Source organism: Acanthaster planci, linkage group LG01 (genome assembly GCF_054643075.1).
Source record: "Acanthaster planci isolate LZ-2023a linkage group LG01, COTS_SCS, whole genome shotgun sequence".
In the NCBI taxonomy this organism is placed as follows: domain Eukaryota; kingdom Metazoa; phylum Echinodermata; class Asteroidea; order Valvatida; family Acanthasteridae; genus Acanthaster; species Acanthaster planci.
The window spans coordinates 32,709,057-32,714,127 of record NC_141777.1 but is presented as its reverse complement, the minus strand read 5'-3'; the positions used below and the strand labels follow the sequence as shown (position 1 = coordinate 32,714,127).

Here is a 5,071-nt window from a genome sequence, read left to right as displayed (position 1 = left end):
CCCACGGCAACCACTGTACAACAGATGTACTTGCATGGATGCAAGTTGAACAGGCTGCAGTGAAAACGTCCGCAATTTTGAGCCCTAGAAACAGATGTTTTGTCCATTTTAATCAAAAATATCAAATGCCGCAAGCACACGATCCATTCTGCAAAATTATATGAGGACGTGCGCCATAAAGGTGCGAGGCGTGTTTCTTTTGTAGGCCTTGCGCTACCAAATTGTAGTTTCCATTGAAGAAATTGTTCGTCTGAAGGAAAGCGGGCTATACGCTGAACATGGCGCCCTTTCAGATTTCCATGTTCTTCGTATTTGTCACTTTGACACTGGCATTCACACCGGCAATTGGATTTCGATGGGACGAATGGTGGAAGAACACAATCATTTACCAAATCTACCCGCGCTCTTTCATGGACTCTGACAGCGACGGTGTGGGGGATCTGGTTGGTATTACCTCTCGGCTGGAGCATTTCAACGACATCGGGGTAGGTACAGTCTGGTTGAATCCCGTGTACAAGTCGCCTATGGCCGACTTCGGCTACGATGTGGCTGACTTCAAGGATATCGATCCCATATTCGGAACTATGGCTGACTTTGACGAGCTGATCACCAAGGCGCACCGGCACGGGCTTAAAGTCATGGTGGATTTTATCCCCAACCACTCTAGCGACCAGCATCCGTGGTTTGTCGAAAGCAGAAAAAATAAATATGAATCCAATCCCTATAAAGATTACTACGTGTGGGTTGACCCAAGACAGAATTGCTCTGATCCGCCTGAACAGTGCATTCCAAATAACTGGGTAGGGCTACTGGGTGGCACAGTATGGGAGTGGGTGCCAGAGAGGCAACAGTTCTATCTGCATCAGTTCCTTACAAGTCAACCGGATCTGAATTACCGTAACCCTGCCGTGCATTTAGAGATAATAGACGTACTGAGATTCTGGCTGAAGAAAGGGGTGGACGGTTTTCGTGTCGATGCAATCAGACACATCTACGAAAGCGAAGACTTGGAAGATGAACCAGTAAATCCCGATCATTTGTTGGTGCCAGGTGGTCACACCTCCTACGACAGTTTTATTCATGACAAGACGTTTGATCTTCCGGAGGTGCACGAACTTATCTACGAATGGCGATGCATTTTCGATGAGTACAGCGCCGAACCCAACTATCGGATCATGATAATGGAAGCAAACGACACCCAACGTACGCTCCTCCCATACTATGGAACCCCAGGCCGCCCTGAAGCAGATTACCCTTTCAACTTTGGACTCACAAAATTAAATAAGCATACACTATCCGGAAAACTGATTTACGAACTTGTCAATGATTGGATGGAGGACTTACCACAAGATAAGTGGCCAAACTGGGTGATTGGCAATCACGACTGTTCTCGTATTTCTGACCGTGTGGGAGTTAAGTACTCCAAAGCTTTAAATGTCTTGAATATGCTTCTTCCCGGAACCCCAAAGACTTACTATGGGGAGGAGATAGTTATGGAAAATACCTGGGTTTCACTGGACGAATCCCAGGATCCGTACGCCATCGTTCACCCCAATGGCTGGAAGAAGTACACACGCGACCCAGAGCGTTCCCCGATGCAGTGGGACACCACATCCAACGCTGGTTTTAGCACCACAACAGATAAAATGTGGCTTCCTGTTAACCAGAACTACCTCTTAGGAGTCAACGTTGCTGACCAGAAGGCAGATAACACCTCCGCGTTGGCGCTCTACAAAAAATTGGCAGCCCTTCGTAAAGACGAGCCTGCTTTCCAGACCAATCACCTCAAGTACGTAATTGTGACAGAAACGATCTTCTCCTTCCTTCGCATGCCTGATACCTTGGGATTCGATTCATTCCTAGTCATCATCAACGCTGGTACCTCTGATTCTACTGATGACTATTCTGCTGCTTTGATGGAAGGTCACCAACTGAAGATCAAAAGTAACACTGGTATCATCGCCGTTAGTGGTAACATGGATCGAGACGGGGAGTCTCAAGACATGAGCAAGGTCTTCGTGGTAATAGGCGAGGCACTTGTCATCAAAGTCTCCGTAGAGTGAACAAGCGCGCCAATGTAAAGGTTACCAGGGGCGGATCCAGGATTTTCCAGAAGGGGGGGTGGCGTCGGCGTGAACTGAAGCAGTAATGGTAAAATGCCCGACGGCATGGGGTCCGGAGCCGTTTTGTGCTCTAGGCGCACTGTGGTGCAATTTCAGCCAGTATGGCACCTCTTTTTCTTCTTTTTCATTCATATTTTTGGGTGCGAAAAGGGGAGTGTGCACCTTCACACCTCCCTGGATCCGCCCCTGATTAATTTACCGATACCAATTTCAAATGGCTTTTCTTGCCAACGCAGCAATGCAACCGTTCACGGTTTCTGAGAGACTGCCATAATATGTATCAGTGGACAAACCGACCGATTTTTACAACCTGTCCTCTACATTGGAAGATACTGGTTTCGTTATATTTCCAGTAAATCAACAGAGCATTATGCTTATTGTAATGCACATACCAATCAGCAATTTCATCACAGTTAATTAGGCCTATATGAACAAACTGAGTGGTAAGGATTTGAAGACGAGGTATTTGCTTTGTTGAATTAGAATCCTACTTTATGTAGCACTTTTAATTCTGTGTCATTAAGTGGTATTGTTTTTCTTCATTTGGTGTGACGTTGTGCATTTAGTAAAATAAAATGTTGGCGCAATCTGTTATCTTTCTGTGCGCGCATAGACCACTATTTTAATTTCTTCGGAGGAAGTGGAGTTGTGAGCGGCCTTAAAAATGAAATGAGCAGAGGTGATTATTGTAGCTGTACTGTAATTCGACACCAGAGTGAGGAACCATTACTGGGGTGACACAACACTCGTGGACAAGTGGTACGGGCGCCGCGTTACATGCCTCTTCGACCCAAAAGGGTGTAGTGTTTTTCCAAATGCTATCGCACGTCAAGCTGAAGAATGTGCGTATGAGTGGGGTGGTAACCACTGATCTCCATTATGAAGACTTAACAATGGAGATCAGTGGTTACCACCGCAGTTATGGCGTCTAGTCGGCTAGTCTATAGATTTCCTCAGCCACTAATCCTTTTCATGTAAGATCTCGTAATTTTCTACAAAGGTGCTTTGCATAATGGTAGTTCAGGATTACGAAATCAATGTGCAGAGCAGAGTGCAAAGCAGGTTCTGAAAACACTTAGGCCTATTTCACGATTTGTTACACGTTATTAGTTTATCAGACAGTTTCAGTTATGGTCTCGTTTTACTATCATTTTTGGGGTCGTCTATGTAGTTGGCGGATGCTATAACCTCTGGGCAAGAATTGTTACATCCTCCACTGATCTCTGTCGTAGTCACATCCATTACAAGACAAGTGCCATCTCTTTTTGAAGAAGAACCACGAGTAAGAAGGTGAACAATGACAAAGGAATGCTCTGTCAGTTCGTTGGAATATAGAGTTTGCGACCTGCATCAGCTAAGACCTTGCCTGATTCGTGATGAAATTATGATGGACTTGCAGGAACTTGTGATGGGCTCGGCTATGCAACATTATCGAAAATGCTTTGTGAATTTTCTGCAGGATATTTAAGACAGCAGCCTAAGCCATTTGTTCATGTATGATGGAAGCATAATTGGGGAAAGTGAATTAAAGGATTGATCTAATAGCCTGTGTTGCTTGCCAAGGCATGTCAGCTGACCACGCTCACTGACCACTTGCCTGGCTCTCCGCATCACACCTGAGTTAACTGCGATATATCAATTCTTTGGGTTTTTAGGAACTCTTAAAGCTTGAATGGACCACTTGCAGCTATCCAAATATCAACAACATCGCTGGATTCACGTGACTTGGACGTCACATATCGGTACAAGTGGCAAATGAGAAAAGCAGTGTTAAGGCACCTTTCCATTATGTGCATTTTTTTGGTGCGTTGCGTAACGATGCATGAATGCATTTCACTTTCACGGGCAAGAAAATCGCCTCCATTAACACAACACACGTGTGTGTTCGTTTGGCCGTCACAATCGCCCCAATTTTGATGGATACGCCACAGCTGGCACAAGTGTTGAGGCGTAACGGAACGGCCCCTTTATCGTGCAAGCACGTTCAATTTGACATTCACGTGACCCTCGCGCTAACTTGATGACCACTGGTAGAGCCGGTTACTTGAGGAAGTATCGCAAAATACAGTGCAGAAAACCGGCGGCATAGTCGAGCGTCATGTTACGAAGCAAAGTTAAATCCGTTTGAATGTTTAAAAAAAAAGAGTTGAATGGAGGGGCAAATCTGCTCAGTCAACTAAATTCTGTGAAAGAAAGACGAAATGTACGTTTGGATGTCTGTTGCTCAGGGGCAGGTCTAAGAGAGGTCAGGCCTGTAAGACTGTTTATATCTGAATGTTGCAGACGGACAGGCACTCAGGAAATGCTTTACACTGTTGCCGATGTACAAATAATAACCGTTAAAGGATGTCTTCTGTTCTGTTGTTAAACTGTACTATTTTTATTTATTCATTATTTATTTTGTTTTGATCAGAGCTGGGGTTAGCCCCCCCCCCCATCCTGTTGCTGTAAACTGTTCGTCAGATTCACTTTGCTAATACAATCGATGTATGACCTTTTGACCAGGGGCCTCCGTTACTTGAGATCGTTCGTTTATCACTAGATATTGCGCATACTCGTCTAAACGTATGACAAATCACCGTCAAGCGCGAGGGGTGTAATCGAACGCGTCGCCTATGCTTGCCTGAAAGAAGGTTTTCACAAGAGTGCGCACTAATAAATACGGAAACTTTTGTATTACATCCGATTCCATTGTCCAGAGCCGGTCTAGGTATTCATTCCATAAGAAATATGTGGAGACTCGCAGATACAATAGACCTAGCCGTAGCTCTGGAAGCCCGTTTTGACACAGCCTGGGTCAAGAGACACAAATTTTATGTATTTCTCGTAATATGTACTACTGACAGAGAAAAAACTTCAACCGTTTGATTGTTAATTCGTTTTCAGCAAGGCAGTGCGTAGACAGACGAATATGCACACTCTGGCGGATGAGATATCTCAACAAGGCA

At 44.9% G+C, this 5,071-nt stretch overlaps 1 pseudogene; it reads left to right on the top strand.

Annotated features, from left to right (window-relative positions):
• The first annotated feature begins 278 nt into the window (after window positions 1-278).
• LOC110979323 (maltase A3 pseudogene) lies at window positions 279-4,144 on the top strand (annotated as a pseudogene).
• The last annotated feature ends 927 nt before the right edge of the window (window positions 4,145-5,071 follow it).